Source organism: Prionailurus bengalensis, chromosome B2 (genome assembly GCF_016509475.1).
Source record: "Prionailurus bengalensis isolate Pbe53 chromosome B2, Fcat_Pben_1.1_paternal_pri, whole genome shotgun sequence".
Taxonomy (NCBI): Eukaryota; Metazoa; Chordata; class Mammalia; order Carnivora; family Felidae; genus Prionailurus; species Prionailurus bengalensis.
In genome coordinates this window covers 139,500,298-139,525,146 of record NC_057349.1, presented here as the reverse complement: position 1 = coordinate 139,525,146, position 24,849 = coordinate 139,500,298, and the positions used below count along the sequence as shown (strand labels likewise).

The window sequence follows — 24,849 nt, the reverse complement described above, 5'->3', positions numbered from 1 at the left end:
GCGAACAGGGGAGGGGGCAGAGGGGGAGAGAGAGAATCTCAAGCAGGCTCCACGCTCAGTGCAGGGCCCAAAGCAAGGCTCGATCCCATGAACCTAGAATCATGACCTGAGTCAAAATCAAGAGTTGGACACTTGACCGACTGAGCCACCCAGGTGCCCCAGCAATGGAGTATTTTTAAATGAAGTATACACTGTTTCCAAAAAAGCATAATGCTATTTTGCACACTTTATACACTGCAGTGTAGTATAAACATAACTTTTATATGCACTGGGAAACAAAAACTTACTTTGACTCACTTTATTGTGATATGTGCTTTATTGTGGTGGCCAAACCCGTAATATCGCTGAGATACGCCTGTACCCATTTCTCACTTACATAGTCCTTTGTGTTCTCAAAAAGCTTTTAACTACAACTACTTAAATGGCCCTCCGCATCAAGATGGGGTTAGATGGATTCCAATTTTGTTTTGTTACATGTGAAAATGAAACTGCCAACCGACTGTTCATGATATCCATGCTGGGGGTGTGTTTCTAGTAGTGAGGTAAGTAAGTCCTTTACTCTGCTGTCTGTGTCTCTTTAGACAGGTCCTCTTGGGTCCGAGACACTTTTTCTCTTGCAAAGAAAGCAACACATCTCTGAAGTGAATAAAATCCACAACCCTCATCTTTTACCACTAAATTCTAGCCACTCATCCTCAATCTCAGGGTCAGTCGGCAGTTAGCTGAGAGGAGCGTCTCAAGTAATTTCTTGGGTTTAGTGCCAATGATCAAGTGCAAATCTGCAAATTATTTCTTTTAAATAAGAAGTTGAAAGGATTCAAGGTTATCCCTGTCACAGTCACTATCATTTATGTTCCGTGTTTCCTTGAGTGGGAGAAAGGGAAGATGAGTTAAGGGGTTTCTTGCGTAAACGGCGTTCATCGCATCCATTTCAGTTGAACAAAGGTTCTGAGTGCACCGTGGCTCTAACCGGTGGGGCCACAGATTGAGGGCAAGGCTGACACTAGAGCTGATTTCTCTTAGGAAAACTGTAAAGAACACGGAAACATCCTAAACTCTGGCAAATCAATACGCATCAGGGAACCAGGGGATGGGGTTGCCAAATGTAGCTAATGAAAACACTGAAGAAATAGCTTGTAGTATAAGTGTGTCCCAAATATTGCATGGGACAGAACTTACACTAAAATTCACTTGTTACGTATCTGAAATTTAATTGAGTTGGGTGTGCTGCATTTTATTCAGCACCCTACCAGGGCGTCAACTGTGTGGGTACCTCGGGGACACTGAGCCAACATAACAGGTTGTGTTCATTTCCACAGCAACATGGTTAAGCTAGAACTGAAGATGTTTTTCAGGATGTGTATCCTTACCTACTTATTCCTGACTATAAGAATGCTCCCTTTGCAAGTTCCCTCCTTTCTCTCCAGCGGGTAATTACTGTGGGCTTAACCACATGCCTGAGATGTTCCAGGAGCTGGGGACAGAGAGGTGGTAAAGCACTGCCTCTGTTCTGGGGCAGTTCACATGCCGGCAGAAAGAGAATTAAAGCAAGTGGACGGAAGTGTGCTATAAATGCAAGCGGAGTAGGTGAAAGACGGTCCCGGAGGCTGAGGGTGGGCACTGCTGTAGACAAGGTGCTCTTCAAAGCTTTGTCTAAATTCAGACAGACGGAATGTGCGGGAATCTGAGGAGTGTGGAAATGTGACAGGGTATGCGTGTATGTGACAGAGAGAGAGGGAGAGGGAGACTGAGATTGAGAGAAAGGAGATGAGGATAAGAGGGGAAATGGTCACCCGACATTCTCAAAGCAAAGCACGGGTAGGAGCCACTCGGTGCCAACAACAAGGAGCCTTCAGGCGAACCCTGCAGCACAGGAAACCAGCGTCCTCAGTAAGGAAGCGGCCACCTCCTTTAAGAACACAGACCATCTCCAGGAAATCAACCGTAACGCCGTTTACACACTGTGTTTAGGAAGGACACCTGCGACCAGGAAAACAGCTCCCTCGTGTCCTACCAGCATGTCCACGAGGAGTCGGGAGGCATGTGTGTGTGACCACCACCTGGACCAACATTCCCCGCTCAGAGCAACTAGCGGACTGGATTGTGGTCTCCACACGGGAAATAAAGCCCCCATGGCTCCTGAACCCTTCTTCTTTTCAAAAGGACAAGGGCAAATATCTGCTCTTTGGCTGTGGTCACGGCAGCACTGACCGGAGCCAGGAACCTTGGCATCATTTAACAGTTATAGTTAATGACACTGTGCCTTTGACTTAGCACCCAAAGTTCTGAGGAAGGACCTCCTTTTAGATCCACAACAATAAATACTCTGTTTTAGATATAAAGGTATATCAAAATATCTATCCTTAACAATCTACCTATCTGAAAGAAAAGCGTTGTTGTTGGTTTTTTTTAAGAACACAGCTCACTTTGACGTGTAGGAATGTGTGCTGCTCTCTGGCATCCAGAAGGGTCGATATGCAAATTAGATTCTGCAGTTTCATTTCACCTGCTTCTACCTTTCATTTCAATCAGGTTCAACCCTGAAGGGTAATGATCAAATCAGGGAATGAACCAGGTTGAAACTGATGCCTTTTTTCTACAAGATAACCCAAACTTTAAAAAAAAAAATTTTTTTTAATGTTTAGTTTTTGAGAGAGAGACAGAGTGTGAGCAGGGGAGGGGCAGAGAGAGAGAGAGGGAGACACAGAATCCGAAGCAGGCTCCAGGCTCTGAGCTGTCAGCACTGAGCCCGACGCGGGTGCTCGAACCCACGAACCGTGAGATCATGACCTGAGCTGAAGTCGGGCACTTAACCGACTGAGCCACCCGGGTGCTCCTACTAAACTTTTTAATCTTGAATCACACACCCAAAAAAAGGAGACCATCTCAAATAGCCACATCTTCTATAGCAACAATTCAGAATTTGCACGTGATGCTTTGAGCAACCACAACCACACAGAAATATAGAATACCGAGTCAGAACCACAGAATCTCAAGTCCAAAGGGGCTTACATGTCTCAGACCAATGCCCACTTGGATCCCTGGGTTGTCTCCCACCCCTGAAAGTGGCCTTTGTCCAGGGAGCCTCCCTAGGGGCTGGGCCTCTCCTGAGGCTGCCATTTCTTCTGGGACACCTTTGAGGGCTAAGAAGCCTGAATCCATGCCCTCTGGTGTCACAAAGGGTAAGTCCAATCTTTCTACCGCACTTCACTTATTCTAAGCCAGTGGTCATAAAACCCTTCAAATATTCTCTAACGTGAGTATATGAATCCTCATCTGCCTTATACAGACTCCCCCAAATCTGGATCATTCTCCTAGGGACACATTTGAAACACGTCCCTTAAGGTATGGAAACTGGAACTGAATTTGAACCTTCAGATGGAGTGTGATCTGTGTGGAGCCGGCCAGCATGGTCAAGGATGACCACCCATCTCAGTGAGAACCAGATTCTGCTGCTGTAGACACCTGAGCCTTCTCCTTGGTGTCTGACAGCCACGTGAGTCTGACTCTGTCTCTTCCTCACAGGTTACTTTTTTTCTTTCTTTAAGTTTTATTTATTTGTCTTTTTAGTAATCTCTACGCCCAACATGGGGCTCCAACTCACGACCTCGAGATCGAGACACGCACGCTCCACCGACTGAGCCTGCGCCCCCCTCACGGGTTACTATTAAGCAGCATCGCTTTATCTCACACTTGCAACAAGTAAGTTCTCTGGACCCAGGGACAGAACTCACGCAACATTTTAGTTTTCTTTTCCACCTTCATATAACCCGTGGGTTTAATCAGCATGCAGGCTATCCATTTCCTCATTCAAATCAGTAGGAGGGAAATGGAAGAAGGCAAGCTGAGGTTAGACATCTGTGTCCCATTTCTGCCTCTTTAGATCTGCAAGAGCACTCAGAATGTAGACATTGCTGCCACAGCACTGAAACCTCCTCTTGGAGACTTGTCCACGCTGGCCCCGTGTGCCAGCCTGTGACTCCTTGTTCCCGGCTGTCCTCGTCCCTTGCCCCCCTCACTTCATCTTGGTGCTTCTTCTTTATCCATTTGAGTTTGCTTTCCTCCCTGTGACTGAGGCTGTGGCTTTGTCTCTGCTTCACACTGTCAGGCAACAGCAGGTAGAGAGGGTTGGCAGCCCCCTCCCCCGACCCCGTGCTCTACTATGCGATTGGGGGCCATCCTTACGGTCCCGCCTGTAGGGCTGACACTGGTGCACTAGCCAGCATTTGGGGTTGGGGGCAGTGGGGGACGAGCCAGTCGGCTGCACTGCCATCCAGGCCTGATTTCTCCATCCTTTCCCTAAACAGATCTTTAGCAACTTTCTTAGAGACCTTCCTCGCATCCTGACACAGAGCATCTACAACATTTTTCATGGATCAATCAAATCACCCTATTTAAAAGCTGCAATCTTACTTCTGGCAGGAATTCTTCTCAGTGAACCTATGCCAGTTCTTTGGGACACAGAATCCCTTTTTAATAGCTGACAAACCTTTTAATTAACTCTTTTTAGCATCACGCTGGGAATGATGACAAGTCCACTGGCCTGTAGTTCTAGGAAACTACCTTCTTCTTTCCTTGAAAATCAAAACATCCGCCTGCCTAGCAAATTCCAAGCACAGGAATCCTTTCTCGCTTCCCACAATTTCTGGATTTTGCAGCAATTTTGAGGTCAACCTATAAATTCTGGTTCGCAGCGATGTGATTTTTCAAGGCCTGGGCCGCTGTGAGAATAACGGGGGTCTTCTCGTTGTCGTCTGACCTTCCTTAGATTTTTCCCTCTTATGTCGAGTGTTTGCTCTGTCTGTTAATGTAACGCCCCCTGCCCCCTGCCCCCTGCCCCTGCCCCATGCCGTGGGACTCTCCCTTCCTCACTGTTTTCACCCTGAGCAACATGTAGAAGACATTGGTGCTGTCTTCAGTATTTTACATAAGCCACATCATCTCAAACCAACCTGTAGCCTCCTGGCTGGCTTCCTAGAGCGTTGCCCTACTTTTCCTGGCCACCTTGGACCGTGCATCTTTCCCCAGAACTGTCGTTTGCACAAAGACCTTGTTTCCCCTTCATCGGGACTAGGCGTCACTTTGCGTATCATAGCTGGATTACATTATTGAGTTCATTAGCCCTCCCGTGTCCGCTTCCCTTTTTGAAACCCTCCCCCCTGAATTTATCTCTGAGCCCTTTGAAATCTGTCTCCCAAAACGGTCACAGTTCAAGCAGGAGGCCAGCCACACGTGCTCGATGCCAGTATTACGCACGGCCACATACTTAGGGTAACAGCTACCCGCTCGCTTTACGCGGTGCCTTTACCATAGATTCCCATCAGCGCCCAGGACAAACAGGCATCATTATCCCCATTTTTGTGGAGAGATACAGAGAGATTAAGCCTGTGGCCCAAAGCAACCTGGTGAGCAAGTGGCAAAATAGGAAAAGCACAGCTCTGGGTGACACCAGGGCTCAGGTGTTTCCTCCAACCTACATGGTCTTATACTCTCTAGAAAGTTTTCCTTTTTTTTTTCTTTAAGAGGATGATTTAACTACTGCTTTTCCAATGTTTATAGCTACTATTTCATTCTTTTTTTCCAACTGCATTTTTTATTTTTATTTTTAGTTTATTAAGTGTTTACTTAGAGAGAGGGAGAGAGAGCATGAGTGGGCGAAGGGGCAGAGAGGGAGGGAGAGAATCCCAAGCAGGTTTCACACTGTCAGCGTGGAGCCTGACGCAGGGCTCAATCTCATGAACCATGAGATCATGACCTGAGCCGAAATCAAGAGCTGGACACTTAACCGACTGAGCCACCCAGGCACCCCTGCATTTTTTATTGTGATCTCTCTCTATATATACATTTTTAAAAAAAAAATTTTTTTTCCACGGTTTTATTTATTTTTGGGACAGAGAGAGACAGAGCATGAACGTGGGAGGGGCAGAGAGAGAGGGAGACACAGAATTGAAACAGGCTCCAGGCTCCGAGCTATCAGCCCAGAGCCTGACACGGGGCTCAAACTCACAGACTGCAAGATCGTGACCTAGCTGAAGTCGGATGCTTAACTGACTGCGCCACCCAGGCGCCCCTCTCTCTATATTTTTTGAGGTACAGTTGACATAAGATTATGTTAGTTTCAGTGAAATAGTAGTGAAAACCTTCTTTTTGCAAAGTTTTACTCTATATACTCATAGATTCTATATGGCAAATAAAAATCTTCTTTATTTTTAGGAATAAAAAATATGCCTTGGGGCACCTGAGTGGCTCAGTTGGTTTCACGTCCAACTCTTGATTTCAGCTCAGGCTGTGATCCCAAGGTTGTGGGATCAAGCCCCGTGCTGGGCTCCATGCTGAGTGTGGAGCCCACTTGGGATACTCTCTCTCCCTCTGCCCCTCTCGCCCACTTGCATACTCTCTCTAAAAAACAAACAAACAAAAATGCCCAAATTTAGGACTAGGTGATTTTATTGTTTCCATACTTATCTCTATCTTATATTTTTTCCTACAGTATGCATTACTTGCATGACTTTTAAAATAGAAATAATAATAAAAATAGAATCCGCGTGTCCTGAGACACAATTTTATCTGTACAATGGGACAGATACTCTTTACTATTTAGCAAAAGTTAAAAAAAAATTACAAAAGGGAAGTTTTGCAAAGTTAAGGGGCTTCACGACTGGCATTTTTATTATAAAAATAGGAGAAAGATACATTTGTTTATTTTTTTAAAGAGGCACCTGGTCAGCTGGATTGGGCGAGGGGTGTGGCAGGTCCGTATTAACTCAGGGCTCCGCTGTTTACCCCACCGGGGAGTAAAAGCTAATGTCTCCCCCTGCGCTCCCATTTTGAGTTGACTGGAGCAGTGTCCAGGAGTAGAGTCTAACTAAAGGCCTTCTGTTTTCCTCCCCCACCCTATCTCACTTCTACCTGGGAGCAAATATGATTCACGTAGATGGGCTCAGAGTGGGCCCGCTCCCATAGGCCTTAGTAAATTCGTTAACTAACGAATGTGATAATTGGGGAGTTCTCCTACATATTTCACCAACATCTATAGATTATTACGTGCATTGTACGAATCTCAAGGGCCGAAATTAGAAGTATGGTCTTAAAGGAACCTGGGCATTTCTTAGGCATGCTAAGGAACCTGTCCAAGGTTACACGGTTAATTAATGACTGAAGAAGTCGAGGACTAAAATTTAAACTCTATTTTTTAAAAATACTTAATGTAAATTGTTTTTTAGATAAACTCCTGAGTTAATTTAAATAGCTAAATTCTAATCCGAGCAAATCTCAGTTTGGAAATCAGACGTCTACGGTATATAGTACAAAGAGGAACACTTTTTCTCAGTTGAACAGTGATGTAGATTTATATGCATATTTCATGGTTTTAAAAAATTACAAAGATCAATGGTTTGGTAGCTGGCTGAAATAATTCCGTATTTTAAAAATCTGTAGGAGGCATCTGTTAGCAGTTTTGAGTTTCTACCGCAGACTAACAATTTGGTGATAGCAAGCTGTCTTCCAATTAATGTTCCAGAAAACATTTTATTTCAAGATTTTCAGGTCCAGAGCCAAGATTTCCTGGGATTCAGTTATATGAAGCATCGTAGTTTTTGCCTTTTATAAATTTTTCACATCTAGGGTTAATAAGCACCGCGTCTTGAAAAAATGTTTCGACTTCCTAAAAAAGTTTAACCGAGACCTGCCTTTAATCTTTCCTACCCTAGCGGATAAAGTCGAAAAAACATTTAAAATCGCCATCACATTATATTTATATCATTCCTTTCTCAAAATTATACAATTTCCTGTGTGTGCATGTGCGTGTGTGTGTGTATGTGTGTGTTCCCTTAGCAGACTCCACAAGCGTTCACCCTCCCAACGAGGTTCACTTGGTTTTCTGAGGCTCGTTTCCCCACACCCCCACAGGGTTCATTGTGTAAAATCACACCCTCTACCATCTTCAAAACGCAGGAGACTAACCTTCCTTATGAAGCCTTTCGGACGACTTCCTCTTAGCCGCCAGACCTGGATCCACGGAGTCACATGCAACACACTGGGTACATATTTGGTTTCCATGCTTTCCTGCCTTCTGTTACTATTACGCTCGGAGCTTCTAAATGGAGGACGGCACTTAATTTCTCTAGCACCCAACACAGTGCCTGGCCACTCAATTATCTGTCGGGTGAACAAATAAAACAAGACCTAAAGCCAAACTGATTACCAATATGCGCTCATTCTTAATAGTTACAACTTTTCCTTTTTCTGTACTATTTCAAATAATAATGCAGAAAATGTGAAAATCTATACTAATGCTTTTTTTTTGTTTTCATTTGAAAACTGAAAAAAAAATAGTAGACAAAGTCTCATGTTCTGGCATTTACTGTCTGTCTCGTCCTATAGCTCCTGGTTTATAAACTGTCAGCTCTACGAGCCTATAAACTTTATGGATATGGGACTAGTATCTTATCCAATCCCCTATCAAGTATAAAACCACCGTAGTGTTAGGCACAGGCACCGGAAAATTATTTGGGGGAAATGCCTAGGAGGGAGGCCACCATGTGCTTACTCTCCTCAGATGGGAAAGAGAGAACAGAAGCAAATAAAGAGAATGTGTGTATATGCAAAATGCTGTTATCACTAGAATTAGCACAGTACAAGCAGAGAGTAAGGAGGAAATTGGGCACATAGTGTGCACGTCAACCTCTTGGAAAGAAAAAACCAGGAAGTTTCCGTACATGCTGATCCAGGCAGGCCCCACACAGACCACCAGGGACAGCACAGAAGCTGTAGGGGAGAATGGGTGGGGAGACATTGTAGGTAACTGGTCACTTGGCCTCCAGGACAGCCAACAGTCAGATGTTTTATAGCTCTGAGAGTGTTAAACTTCTACTGTGTGAAGCCAAATGTATATGTATACATACATATATGTGCAGTTAAAAACTATAAATCTTGGGGTGCCTGGGTGGCTCAGTCGGTTAAGCATCCGACTTCAGCTCAGGTCACGATCTCACGGTCCGTGAGTTCGAGCCCCGTGTCGGGCTCTGGGCTGATGGCTCAGAGCCTGGAGCCTGCTTCCGATTCTGTGTCTCCCTCTCTCTCTGCCCCTCCCCCGTTCATGCTCTGTCTCTCTCTGTCTCAAAAATAAATAAAAACGTTAAAAAAAAAGTTAAAAAAAAACTATAAATCTTTTTGTTGTTGTGTAACACCATCCACACCAGTACAGAATGGGCACTAGGTCAATTTCATTTTTTTTGAACTTCAGGCTGGGATGTGTATGTTGCCACCGTGGTAGAACCAGTGTCTACTGAAGTGCCTAAAAAATGTGGCAGGTAGGCGCTATTTGCTGAATGAATGGTTTCTTACTAAGCCCTTAAGACTTAGAATACTCTGGGATGGAGTGCCCGGGGTGGCTCCTCTGTAAGCATCTGGCTCTTGATTTCGGATCAGGTCACGATCTCATGCTCCTGAGATCAAGCCCCGCATCGGGCTCTGGGCTGAGGATGGAGCCTACTTGGGATTCTCTTTCTCCCTCTCTCTCTCTGCCCTTTCCCTACTCTCTTTCTCTCTCTCTCAAAATAAATGAATGAATGAATGAATAAAATAAAATAAATATCTAAAACCTTGGTGATGATGGTCTCATTACAGGTGACATTGCGAATGGAACATTTATAGAGCATACGCTAGGACTGTCTCTAGAACAAGGTCTCTGCACACTTTTTATCCTCACATTTGGGGAAGACAGGTGTTAAGGCAGTTTCATGAATGAGAAGTGGGCTCAGGTGTGATAATGGTGTAAGGTAGGTATCAGAGGTCAGATCTGAACCCCAGTCTTCCAATGCTCTTTCCACTGTACCCCAGCTGCCAGTGAAAAGTCCAGACCCTGGCTGTGACATGTGTTACAGAAGAATGCCACTTCCCACCTTTGGTTGTTAGGAAACTCAGTGAAAATTATACATTACCTCCTTGCCCCAAACTAGAGCGATCAGAGCTAAAAAGTATAATTTGGAAAGCAGGCATAGAGAATACTAAGAATTCCCACAGACAACTCACCACCTCCTTCCCTCCCAAGTGACTATTCCCCTCCAGAAGAATACAAAGAGAAGACTTTCAGCTGACATTAGACAAATCGTAGCCTATGCTCCACTCACCCTTCAAGCCCCTACCATCCAGGCTTTATTGTAGTGTGTGCTTACACTCTACCAGTGAGCCTTCCCAACGGCCACCCCATCTTCCTAGGCACTCTCGGCCAGATCCCACATCCCCTGGAGTCCTAGGAGTTACTGAGCCTGTCTCCCAACCTCACCCACCATCACCTGCCCTTTGTTCTGCCCTCTCATTATCTCCAACCTTGCTCCCTGTTCCTCTGGGCCCTGTGTGTGCATTCCACAAGGAAGGTGCAATATCATAAGGAAGGAAGGAAGGAAGGAAGGAAGGAAGGAAGGAAGGAAAAGAAAGAAAGAAAGAAAGAGAAGGAAGGAAAGGGAAAGAAAGAAAGAAAGAAAGAAGTGAAGGAAGGAAGGAAGGAAGGAAGGAAGGAAGAGAGAAAGAAAGAAAGAAAAGAGAAAATTTCCCACCCCAAACACAAACCTGTACAATCCTACCACTCTTTCCTTTCCACAGTCGAGTGGTACATTTACTAAGTGCTCCCTTACACTTTGTAAATATAGCCACTGCTAAGTTTTAATGTATGTGTAAATATTCAACCTAATTGAGCACTTAGCACGATATGGGATGAATATTTTTAGCTAAGTATAATAAAGAGTGGTAATTTTAAGTAAAGTTTCCTTGGGGAGTATAAGGAATGTTCAGGGCTTTCCAAAAAAGTGTCTTTCATAAACTGCTTACTGCCAAGTGTTCTCCCCACTAAGGGGACGCTGGTCAGCTGTCCTGGAGAGTAATGGGGATCCTAAGAGCTGACTTTGGAAACAAGTCAGAACACGACCCACATCCATTTCCCATTTAGATTCCTGAAGAACCATCAAATCCAATATATATAAGATGCCTTCTGCTTGCTCCTCAGATAGGAAAACATACAACAGAATCAAACAAACTATAAGGCTGACGTAAAACGAAAAATGAAATGTCTACCCAAAGAATTGTAGTCTAGAGCAGTGTAAGACCTAAGGGGGAAAAAGTGATTGTTTCCTGATAGGGTTACTGAAGGTCAGAAGTGAACTTTTAGGGAAAATTAAAGTTTGCTATGGTATTTTTTCATCTTTCAAAGTAAAAACTAAGCTCCTTTCCTTTAACAGGTAATGTGGAATGTACCTGTCCCTGTCATCCACTGATTTCTCGAATATTCCATGGCTTTTCCTTATGGGCCAGAACCCTCATGCCCAAGGGCATCAGAGTGATTCTCTACCTCCTGTGCTCCCTCAAGTCAGCGCCAGCTTGTGGCTTGACAATGCGGTGGGGATTGGGGCAGACACACTGTGAACAGGGAGAAAAAGTGGCTCCTGAAACGTTATTTAAAGAGATCTAAATCTATAGCATGTAGGAGCCTTTGAAAAAAAAAAAATCTGAATAAAATAATAGTCATGAGTACTCAAGTACATACAAGGCACCGTGCTAAAACTACACATACATGATTTCACGCAATCCCCAAATGGCTCTCTGAGGAAGGTACTGTTCGTGGAATCCCTGTTCCACATGAGGGAATCTGGGCATAGACAATGCAGGTGCCTTCCCTGCCATCTCAACGCTCTTCGGTGGGAGCCACTGGATTTGAATGAGATCGACCTCAAAGGCTCATGTGCTTTTAACAGGACCTAATACCTCCTGTTTTACAGGACGCCATCTTTGCACTTCGTTTCAAGTAAAACAGAGTTGTTGCTACTGTTTTCATTCAACAAAAATAAACTTTCCTAATTACACTGGAAGAACTTCAAAGTGTTTTCAAATGGAAAACACAACTAAGCAGTGCACATTCAGAAAGCCATTTGGTGTTGAGAGGAAGAATGATGGGACTCAATGTTCTACACATGCAAGAAAAAGTCAAGGCCATGGCCAACATCCCTCTTATACCTAAAATTAAAAAACTGGTCCCTTGAAAATCAACCAGAAAAAAAAAAACCCAAGAAAGAAATAGAGGCTTCAGAGTTAAATATGGATTTGTGGTTGTGTGAACTAACTTGGAAAGAAAACAGACGACTCCTTGTCTACAATAAACATTAAATCTCAGTTGTCTACAATGTTGAGAAATGGGATCTTCCACATAAGATAATTTTGTCGGGACTACAAATCTGCACGCGGAATGTAAGCGGCGTATTTGGACACGGCAAAATGCAAGGCCTCTGGCTGGGTTTTGCTCTTCGTTAAGAGACTTCTATTGTTGCTCACAATGTGATGCTACCACCAGTTACTGCCTGCTGCTGTCTCCCGTCCACACTAGATGCCAGCCTCGTTGCCGGACTGTCTCGCTCAGGACAGCTCATCAGCTTCGTCTCCGTACTAACCTCGCACTAGAAAACCAGATGGCTAAGAATCTTCGAGCGGTGTCTGGTATCAACCTGAATCCATTCTATGGTCCATACATGGGTTTCATAAGAGACTTGTCCACGTTCATGTAGACCAGGAGTAAGCTGGACCCTCGTCCTTGTCCTTCAAGCCGCCTTTGAACACATACGTTCTCTCCATTAACTCCCAGATGGCTTGATGCCCCGTACAACAAGACCCTGGGCCTGCTTGCTTGACCACATCCACCCTGACCAGCTGTCCTGGCCATGGCCTGGCCTGCCCAAAGCTGTTGTGCTTGGCTTAGCCCTCCCGATCCTATGTGTTCCTCCAAAACAGGCCTTGTCACAACTGCTCTAGCTGCTCAGGAGCCTCCGGTACCCACTTCCTGGTTTTTGCCGGCTGTGTTTCAGAACAATGGGAGATCATGGATAAGTAATTCTAAATCAGTAAGGATTTCTTTTTTTTTAATTTTTTAATGTTCGTTTATTTTGTAGAGAAAGACAGAGCGTGAGCAGGGGAGGGACAGAGAGAGACGGAGACACAGAATCTGAAGCAGGCTCCAGGCTCTGAGCTGTCAGCCCAGAGCCCGACGCAGGGCTCGAACCTAGGAACCGTGAGATCGTGACCTGAGCCCAATTCGGACACTCAATCGACTGAGCCACCCAGGTGCCCCAGTCAGGATTTCTTATAAGCACTGGACGATTTGAGTGGTTTGGGAACTAAATGACCAGTTTGTTTAGTTCTCAGGTGTATCACAACAGACATTCTGATGTCTCTCGACAGGAAGTGCTATGATACTAGCACGGCAGGTATCAGCCACTCCAGATGCATAACCGATTTAGTGGGGCACAAGCTCTTACAGGTGGTTCCTCACACAGAAACACTACCCTGAGTTTACGATCCCATAAAGTAGCAACGTTAGACTATGAGATTAGAGACTATGAGAACATGTTCAGAGTCTGCACATATTCACGCAGTCTGAACATACGCCAACATCTTTGGTTTACTAAGTAAAGTTTTATAGTGACCTGTTCATGTGGGTTGGACAGAGCCAGACTGGATAATTCCTGCCGGTCTTTGAGGACACGGCCAGGTCTCTCACATTCACTGCTGTATCACCACTGCTCCCCGTGGCACCAGGCATATGGTAGGCACTCAACAAAAATCTGAGATAAATGTCTAACTCAAGGCTAAAAGTCATTCCAGGGCTTCAGCTCTGTGCCATCAATCTTCCTCAAACACATCAGCAAGTTGCTATTTCTGCCTTCCCCTTCACAGCTGGTAGATTAACCTGCCAAATTCTGACAACTTCCATTCTCCCTTCTAAGTCATTCAAACTTCGTGTGTTGTTGTATGACTTGTGACTATTACATTACATGCATCTGATTTCACAGTTAAAAGTATGAGGACCATATAATTTCTTGTCCATGGAAGGACATTTCAAGATCGAAAAGAAGCACTATTAATAATCACACTGAGACAAGAGACATAAACTAGGGATCTCTGGGGCAAACGGGGACATACGGTTATGCTCATTTTAAGTAGGGTGATAAAGAATCTCAGCTCAGCCAAAGTGAATTCTGACTACACATCCTGGACCGAAAACAGAGAAGACTGGTGCAATTTTGAGGACAAGTTAAATGGGACGAGGGCACAGCGGTGGCCTATTCTATTTCAGATTATCCCACCAGAGACACAAATGTTAAAGGTAGCAAGACTGGCAGTTCTAAGGGTACTACTACAAGATGGCTTAAAAATGAAACAGGGGCACCTAGGTGGCTCAGTTGGTTAGGCAGTCAACTGTTGATTTCGGCTCAGGTAATGATCTCATGGTTCGTGAGACTGAGCCCGGTGCTGGGCTCCACACTGACAGTGCAGAGCCTGCTTGGGATTCTCTCTCTCTCTCTCTCTCTCTCTCTCTGCCTCTCCCCTGCTCATGTGCTCTCTCTTTCTTACTGTCTCTCAAAATAAATAAATATTTAAAAAAATAAAACAATTTGCATTGGTTGGAAGCATACTTTTTAGAGAATTAAATTACAAGATTCCCTCTTCCCCCAGTATAACTTTATACTTTTCTCAGCAACCAGGAAAGATTCCTAGGCCAGACCCTTTTAGCCAAAAAGTTCCCTGTATAGTACCCTCATTGGAGTTAAATTAACAGGAAGATTAAAAAGTCAGGAGAAGGAGACTCAACATTGTTAGCTACTATATAAAACTTGGAGTAGCAACACATTTTCCAAAATGTTTCTCTTTTCATACTCAGTGGGTCTATTCTTTCAGTCAGTCACAGTGGCTCTACAGGCAGGACTCTTACCTGAGGGAATAAATTCTAGCAAAACCTCAAGTTTTCATTTACTTTTTTTTTCCTCACTGATTTCAATTATAAAAGTGGGATTTCTCCTACTGGAAAAATATAGTGAAACAGGCAGAATATAAGGGATGACTTTGCTGGATAATTTGTATCTAATATTTATTTGGATGAACAAAGTTCTATTGTTATGCCACTGGGCACAGGAGGGAACTTACAGTATGTGCCCCAGAACAGAGATGTTAACTGCTACGATATTCAATAATAACACCTCAAGGGAAGTTTGAATACAGAGCCAATGCTATTTTATAACTCCTGCTTGTAAGAGCAAATTTTTGGGGCGCCTGGGTGGCTCAGTCGGTTGAACATCCGACTTCGGCTTGGGACATCATCTCACAGTTCGTGAGTTCGAGCCCCGTGTCAGGCTCTGTGCTGACAGCTCAGAACCTGGAGCCTGCTTCAGATTCTGTGTCTCCCTCTCTCTCTGCCCCTTCCCCGCTCATGCTCTGTCTCTCAAAAATGAATAAATGTTAAAAAAAAATTTAAGAGCAAATTTTTAATGATAGGAAGTTCTGACTTCTGGGGACAATATTTATCATTGTATCATATAAAAGTACCTAGAGATTCTGTCATACTTGTTTTGGGATACCAGAGTACTGGGGAAAAAACAGGTAAATGATGTAAAAGATGCTGATAAAAATATACATGTGTACATTTCATTAATAAAAAATTAATAGATGATACCTTCATAGGTCTATTTTATCAGTGTCTCTTGCATTGTTTTCTCATTTTTATAGGTGTCCATGTATGAAGAGGTAGGTGTGTTTATGTGCTTTTTGAGAAAAAGCCTTTTATAAATGATTTTATTAATATTTCTAAACTGTTATTTTTGTTGTTCATTGAAATATTTTAGAACCTCAAATTTTCTGTTCCCACATTCCTTAACAATAAGGAGAGCATGTAAAATGAAATGAAGCAAAGATCTTTTTATTTCTCTGTTAAATATAATAAATATGAACACACTCCAACCAGGACATTTAATTTTCATCCAACAAATACTTACTGAGAAGTAGGCATGGTCTGGCACATTGCTAAGCACCAGAGATAAAAAGTTGCATGCTAGTGATATCTTAAAATTGGCTCAAGGGCATCGATAGCCAGATGCATGATTGTTACTGACGTAAGCATGAGAAGGAATTTCCACACGTGCCCTACTACCATTAATCTGCAAACTCTGTCTCCCGATCATTTCAGTCTTGAATGATTTATTACTTAATTCTACATAAGAACCCACGTATAAATGGGTTCTGCAAAACTGATATCAAATATCTACCTTAGCCAGGTCTCAAAAGTTAGCGAATTCAAATGTACAGCTGTAAACAGTTAACAGTATCAGTTTATATTGCAGGATGGATTGTGCTGAATTGATTGTATTGAATTTGAGTATCTCCTATGCTCCTTAGTCCAAAATATTATTGAAAGATACTTAAAACTGGGACTGTTTCGTCGTTGTTCATTCACTTTATTCCTTACTTAAAAGATACTGAATGCAAAACGCCTTCAGCTTCAAATTTTAAAAAGATGTGGCTTTCTCATATATTTAAATTGGCTACTAAAATCCAAATGCAACTTTGAAAGCAGTTTCCCAAATGTCACATGCACCTGTCAAATACAGCTTACAAAAATGAGAAAGATGACAAAGATAAGCTTTTGTAGGACATGGCACACACATAAGCTCTCAGAAGCTTTCAAGTGGGTGAAGAGATAAAATCGGGGAGAAGCAGGCACACACAGAGGAAGCTGGTTGGGTGCGTGTGAATTTTAAATTCCTGTAACTAAAATCTCCCTGCAAAGTCAATTAGGCCAAAATGTGATCTTTAATTACTAGAGAACCGGAACATTGTCTAGACTAACAGAACTCACTGGGTAGGTACTAATCTTATAACTGAATAGAACATGCCCTTGCTTTAAGTCTGTCAAACTTCAATCGATGATCTGGAATAAAAATAGATCCTACATTTCATAGTCAACCAACTGTCATCTTTCTAAAATCTCTGCAGCTAAGAACACAGCAGAAGTGAAATCAGATGGAGAAGGTGGTGGTGATAGAGCTGAAAGAAAATAAAAATAACTTCCCACATAATTTGGTTGATAAAATATTTTTCAACAATGGATTCCATTCTTTCTCGATGTAGCTCATTTTAAAAGCTGTGTGTGGCGAATAGATCAGTGCTGGGCACAGAGCAGCTTCTATAGGCCCCTGTACGTCTTTCTCCAACTTGTCACATGGAAGGCGGACATGAGCTCATTCATCCCATGCTGAAAATCTACAGATGTGAGGAGGGGACCTAAAGATTTCTGAAGGGATCACAGCGCAGTATTTTAATTAGGAAGATAAAACATTATTTTAGGCAAACAAAGTGAACAAAAGCTAAATCTGAAAAGAAGAATGGCAGAGCTTGGCATCTGAACACGCAGCCCAGGGTTCTGAAGAGAGGTTCACATCACAGAGAAGGAAGGAAGCTCTCAGCAATTCTCTTGTCACTGAGTTGGCTACAAGTCACCTACATCCAAAACATGCAGAGTGGATGTTAGGAACACAGGATTTATCATCACACACCCTGGAGTGAAAGCCCACCTTTTATCCAAATTAGCTGTGTAACTTGGGCTAGAGCGTGTGTTTCATCTGTGAAGTGAAATAATTTTGCCTATTCTCACAGGGTAAGTAATTTGCATAAAGGGTCTAGTATAGCAGGTGGTCAATACAGAATAATCATTACTATTATTCTATAATTACAGTGACGGCCACACAATGCTCAATAATGCCAACACTCCCCAATTCTGAGGATGAGGAGGAAGGAGACAGGAGAGCGAGACATCATTTCCAGGTTACCTACAGTAGTTCATGGAGACCAAGGCCACTGGTGAAACCCCTACACATTCTAGGACATCAAGCCATCAGCCAATGTCTTGGCTCTGCTGTGATTCTAGGTTTCTCATTAATTACAGATGCAACGTAAAATACAGGATGCCCAGTGCCCAGTTGAGTTTGAATTTCAGATACACTTATCCTAAAAAATCACTGTTTATCTGAAATTCGAATTCAACCAGATGTCCGATATTTTTATTTGTAGAAGCTGGTAACTCCAATTCTACTGCCTCTTTTCTCTTTACCTAGTTCACTTAAAGGCGGCCTGAGGAAATTCTGTTTTATCCTTAATTCCCAGAGACTGAGAATGTGGTTTCTAGAAGTGCAACAAACAGCACTATTCACTTACAAAAGTTTTTTTTAAGCTTCTCCAAACTTCCGAGAAATTTTTACCATGATGTCACCTGATACTCATTCTAAACAGCTGCTGGTCTGTGCACTCCCACTTTACAGATGAGGCAACCAAGGCAGAGAGATGGGTGGTCATCACCCAGCAACTGCAGTTAACCTGTTCTTACTATAATCCTTTGCATATAATCAGATTCCATATTATCTTCCCTCTACCAAGAGGATATGAAAAAGTTTTAATTTGGCAACCTAAGGGTCCATCGATAAGTGAATGGATAAAGAAGATGTGGTATACACATATGATGGAATATTACTTAGCCACAGGAAAAACAAGAAATCTGGCTGGCACAGTTGGTAGAGCATGTGACTCTTGATCTCAGGGTCATGAGTTGGAGCCCCATGGTAGGCATGGAGCCTACTTAGAAAAAAAAAGAAAAGAAATCTTACCATTTGCAACAACATGGATGGACCTAGAGGGTCTTGTGCTAAGTGAAGTGAGTCAGAGAAAAATAAATACCATATGATTTCATTTATATGTGGAATCTAATAAACAAACAAAACAAAACAAAATGGAAACAGACTTAACGACACAGGAAACAAATTGTTGGTTATCAGAGGCTGCAGTGTTAGGGGGCAGGCAAAACAGGTTGAAGGGGATTAAGAGGTATAAATTCCAGTTATAAAATAAATCATAGTATTCAAAATCTATAAACTCAACACCCAAAAAACAAATAACCCAGTTAAGAAATGGGCAGAAGACATGAATAAACACTTTTCCAAAGAAGACGTCCAGATGGCCAGTGGACAAATGAAAAGATGCTCAACATCATTCATCATCAGGGAAATACAAATCAAAACCATGATGAGAAACCACTTTCACACCTGTCAGGATGGCTAACATTAACAACATAAGAGACAACAAGTATTGGTGGCGATGCGGAGAGAGGGGAACCTGCTTGCACTGTTGGTGAGAATGCAAACTGGTGCAGCCACTCTGGAGAACAGTATGGAGGCTCCTCAAGAAAGTAAAATTAGACCTATCCTACTACCCAGCAAATGCACTATTAGTTATTTACCCAAAGGATACAAAACTCAAATTCGAAGGGGTGTGTGCACCCCAATGTTTATAGCAGCATTACCAACAATAGGCAAACTATGGAGAGAGCCCATAGAGAACTGATGAATGGACAAAGAAGATGTGGTGTGTGTGTGTGTGTGTGTGTGTGTGTGTATTAAATGGAGTATTACTCAGCCATCAAAAAGGATGAAATCTTGCCACCTGCAATGGTGTGGATGCCATTTGCAATGTGATGTATTATGCTAAGTGAAAAAAGTCAAAGACAAATACTATATGATTTCACTCATATGTGGAATTTAAGAAACAAAACAGATGAACATATGGGAAGGGATAGGGAAGAGAAGAGAGGGAAATAAACCACAAGAGGCTCTTAATGACAGAGAACGAACTATGGGTTGATGGAGGTAGGTGGGTGGGGGATGGGCTAGATGGGTGATGGGTACTAAGGAGGGCACTTGTGATAAGCACTGGGTGTTGTATGTAGGTGATGCATCACTGAATTCTCCTCCTGAAACCAGTATTGCAATGTATGTTAACTAAAATTTAAATGAAAAAAAGGAAAGAAAAAAATAAAATAAGTAAATCACGGGGATGTACTGGACAGCACAAGGAATATAGTCAATAACATAATAACTGTATGGTGACAGATGGTAACTACACTTACTGTGGGGATCATTTCATAATCTTGAAGATAGATAATCACTACGTACACCTGAAACTAACAGGATATTGTATGTCAATTATACTGCAATTTAAAAAGTTTTATTGTGGGGCACCTGGGTGGCGCAGTCGGTTAAGCGTCCGACTTCAGCCAGGTCACGATCTCGCGGTCCGTGAGTTCGAGCCCCGCGTCAGGCTCTGGGCTGATGGCTCGGAGCCTGGAGCCTGTTTCCAATTCTGTGTCTCCCTCTCTCTCTGCCCCTCCCCCGTTCATGCTGTGTCTCTCTCTGTCCCAAAAATAAATAAACGTTGAAAAAAAAAATTAAAAAAAAAAAAAAAGTTTTATTGTGTATTATGGAACAAAGCACATTAAACATAGCTTTTCAAATTCCCCTCTCCTCCCCAGTTTGACATATTGGAGTTCTTATTCATGGATCATCTAATCTGTCAAGTGCCTTCCTGCTCTAATTTTTCTTGATCGATGACCCATAAACGTTGCTAAGTCCCAAGGCCAATTTTTTCAAGACTCTCAGACAGAATTTGGACCTCCAGACAGCCTCACAGCCTGCTATTCCTCCTATTTCATCGTGCAAGACAGATTCGACCACGCTAAAGGAGTGTGCAGTCCCATGGAGCTGGTCAGAGGCATCACAGCGGCTGGTCACCTGCAGCACCTGAGCATGAAGCATCACACTCCAGGTTGTGTGCGGCTGCTGGAGAGCTGGTTCGGCGCATTATTACTCCCCAGTCACCCACGTCACTAGAGCCAGTTCTCTGAAGGCCGTTCTGGCTTCCCTCTGCACAAAGCACCTTCTATTTCCTCCACAGACTTGTCTCTACCTCTGTCTTTTCAGACAGACTGAGAATGCATGAACTGTGAGCCGTAATAAACACTGCTACGGCTCCAGTCTTGGCTGCAGCATTATTTCCTGAATGGTTGCCTTGTTCCTCTATACTTTCCTACATGTTTACGTACAATAATAAACAAGATGGCAGAAGAGGGAAAGGGGGTGGGGGATGGGCAGAATGGGTGAAGACAAGAGAGCATAAGGAATACAATATTATAATAGCCATGTAATGGGGGGGGGTGCAGATGGTAGCTAAACTTGCGGTGAATGTAGCATAATGTAGAAACTTGTCAAATCACTAAATTACACACCTGAAACTAATGTAACATTATGTGTCAGCTATACTCAAATAAATAAATAAATAAGATTGCAGAGACTGTAGCTTTCATTGGCTTTATAGCTAGTACATTACCATATACTGCACGTTATCTTGTAAAATGTGTGCTTTTCTGAGAGTCACGTCCTGCTAAAAAGAGAGACTTTAAAGACACCTCGCCATTCCATTTCTCTCTGTATTTTTGGGACACTTTATCTTAACAGTGAATATTAACAACAAGTACAACCTGGTACTCCTGATGTCTGTAGTCCAAACACCCTTCTTTCTAGAATCAAGATAATAATGAAAATAATAATAGCTACCATATGCTAGTCTTATTCTAAATGTCATGTTGCACAATTAAGTTCTAAGTCCTCTTAAACAGAGGAACTGAATAACTTGCCTGATGTCACATGACTAGGGACTTGCCCAATGTCAGAAAAAGAAACAGAGCAACCAAGTAACTTGCCCAATGTCACAGTTATGTTCTTCACCTATACATTATCCTAATGCCCTAATTCATTTTATTATTATTAAGTCTATTTATTTATTTTGAGAGAGAGTGAGCAAATCCCAAGCAGGCTCTGCACTGTCAGCATGGAGTCTGATGTGGGGCTTGAACTTATAAACCTTGAGATCATGATTTGAGCTGAAATCAAGAGTTGGAGGCTTACCTGACTGAGCCATCCAGGCACCACCCACACCCCCCCCCCCGCCATGCCCTAACTTAAAATAAAACTCTCTAATGTTTATTTATTTGAGAGAGAGCGAGCAAACAAGAGACGGGCAGAGAGAGAGGGAGACACAGAATCTGAAGCAGGCTCCAGGCTCTGAGCTGTCAGCACAGAGCCCGACACGGGGCTCAAACCCAAGAACTGTGAAATCATGAGCTGGGCTGAAGTCAGACGCTTAACTGACTGAGCCTCCCAGATACCCCTAAAACAAAACTCTTTAGCTAAAGTTTTACATGAAATATATACATCTGGGCAGAAGGGAGAGGGTATAATGAAAAAAAAAAAACTGAAAAATGATCTAACTAGTATTCCTGGCTTTTTCCTAAACATCCATCACAGGATTATTGACATGTCCTGATTACAATGTCACTCTGAAAAACTAAAATCAGTTAGGAAACTGATGTTTTAACTCCAACAGTCTTATTAAACTTGTAAAATACATAGAAAACACTGAAAATTAATGGTAATTGTATCACATAAAAACAAAACCCTGGAACTGAAACTTAAGAAAAAGATCGTAATATAGTCCAGCAAACGTTTCCTCTGTCTCCCAGCCATTGGGCCATCTGGATAAACTGAATTACTTCAACGTTCTTAATTCACCACTCATAACAGATGCTAATATAACTGGGAGAAATGTACAGAAAGAAGGCCTGCCTCTTTCTCTGATGCTGACTTACAGAACAGCTAAAGTACAGTTACATAGAAGAAATAGCCAGCATCATACTGTACTATGTGATGTTCTATAGAGCAGGATATTGTGTGTGTGTGTGTGTGTGTGTGTGTGTACAGGAAAGGGATGTTCACGTACATGACTAGTTTAAAACTGTGGGTGGGAGGTTAGAGTGGGAGAGAGCCAAAGCATAAGGGACTCTTAAAAACTGAGAACAAACTGAGGGTTGATGGGGGGGTGGGAGGGAGGGGAGGGTGGGTGATGGGTATTGAGGAGGGCACCTGTTGGGATGAGCACTGGGTGTTGTATGGAAACCAATTTGACAATAAATTTCATATATTGAAAAAAAAAATTAAAAATAATAAATAAAATAAAACTGTGGGTGGGATATAGGGGTATTAATAAGGCATATTCTTTCAGGAAATAGCTGAGTAAACATTGTATTTAACACACTTCGCCTAAGAAGTACATGCCTCTTAATGCAGAAGACATTCTAGTTAATGGCCTTTTGTCTATTTTAGGGAATCTCTCCAAACCTCCGCCCCCTAAAAAAATGCCAAATGTTTATGAGACAACCCATTTGGGTAATAATCCCTCCTCCAAGTTCATGTATCTGTAATAAATTGGGGCAAGCTGGAACCAAATGTCTTAATATAATTGACTTATCTCACCTACCAAGAGGCAATGACTATGTGGGTAATTGCTTAGGGGCACAGATCTTAAAAGTATATAATGAAAATGAAATTTTAAAATATTTACTGGTCTTACATTTCAAGACCAAGGTCATACCTATAAAAATGTGTCTATACATTGATGTGCCAAATGCTGTTTTCTCTCACTCAGAATTGGTATGTGGGTAATACATTTTTATTTATAGAATTTGAAAGTTAATAGATCTTTTATATAAATGGCCCGGTTTTAATTTTGTTGTTGTTTAAAATTTTTTAAGTGGGTTGAATGCAAATGCCTTATAAATTACCTAATAAATTTCTGATATGAAATGTTGTAACAAATTTAAATGTTACAGAGAAATTCTGTTAAGAAAAAAAAACTCATGTCTTGTGATTTTCACTGAAACTAGGGCATTTATTTAAATGTAAAAAAAAGTGTCAATATGAGTAATTAAAAACAGCAACAGAAATATGATTATATATTCCACAGGAAAAATTCCAGAGCAAAATATTAGATCAAAAGAAGGAAACTCATTGAATTAACATGAGAACAACTTAAAAGAAAAAAAAATGAAGAAAGCTCAGATCATTAAAAGCGATATACCTAGCTGGTTTCTTGATACAGATGTCATTAATTGAGGGCTAGAGAAAACACAGAATACACTATATTGATCCTCAGAGAGCAGTCAGAAACAGAACAGCCTAGGACTTCAGCTACCATACCCCAGCATGGGTTCTAGAAAAAGGAGTGTGTGTAACAATAGCAGCTTGAGTTTTTATTACATTCTAGGTACTATTCTAAGTACTTTCACATCTAGTAACTTAATTACTGCATACTGCAGATGCTATCAGCAACCCGATTTTACAGATGAGGAAACTGAGGTACAGAGGAGATAACTGTAAGCCAACCTCAGAACCAGGAAGTGGCAGAACCAGGACTCAAATCCAGGCAATCTCCCTCCAGGATCCGTGTTGTTAGCACTGCAGTCTACACTGAGCAGCGAGGACTAGGAAGCTAGCACTGGAGGACTGTGTAAAGGCATCAAGGGCAATCTTCTCTTTCTGTAAATTAAGGCTCAATCACAGTGGTCTGTAGAAGTGTTCCTTGCCTCCCAACTGCTTGCTTCTTTCACAACGTTCCTTATCACCTTTACAATCACCTGAAAACTAACTTGGATCACACTGACAAGGATAGTTTAAAGCTTACAAATTTGCTTCGACTCTCTGGTCAGGGCGCCATTACAGTTTTACAACAAACAAATATATTTGTTTAGTTGTTATCACTAGTAGATACATCTATAGCAGTAACGTCATAAAGCAATATTCTCCTATGAAATTTTTTGTTGATGCACTCAGAGAATGAAACACTATGAAAGGTGGACACCATGATGCAAAGGGATAAGCAGTTTCAACAAGTCAAACTCCATACTATTAACTAGCAGAGGACCGTACTGAAAAGAATTCCTTTGGGACTATTTTGGATTAGCAACTTAAATGTTAGAATAATAGCTGCTGAATCTAATGAATATTAAAGTTCCTTCAAACACTGAGAGGCTATGATTTTTTGTGTGTGAAAACAAAATTTCTGGTGCTTTAGCTGATGCACCTAAGTATACTATGGGAAGATGTGCCATGACACTACTAAACATTAGGATATGTTCCCACTACGTGGAAAAATAGCAAGGGACTATTTCTTAGATGATGACGGGCAGGCCACTTTGTTAAGGTGGGGGAAGAATTCCCAGAAATACCAATGATGAATACTAGTTCTAGGACAGATAACCAGCTCACCATCAGGAAACACTGGGTTTCCTTTCATAGGCGCACAGCGACCTCTACTGGTATA

General features: G+C 42.2%; 1 protein-coding gene across 5 annotated transcripts in view; it reads right to left on the bottom strand.

Annotated features, from left to right (window-relative positions):
• SCAF8 (SR-related CTD associated factor 8) overlaps positions 1-24,849 on the bottom strand; it is a 219,501-nt gene that overhangs the window by 70,052 nt on the left and 124,600 nt on the right. The window contains exon 21 of one of the 5 annotated variants that reach the window (XR_006299093.1): positions 7,963-8,157. The exons of the other annotated variants lie outside the window; for them this stretch is intronic. The gene's annotated coding sequence lies outside the window, so the exon portion shown is untranslated. The remainder of the gene's footprint in view (positions 1-7,962; positions 8,158-24,849) is intronic. 5 annotated transcript variants of the gene reach the window in all.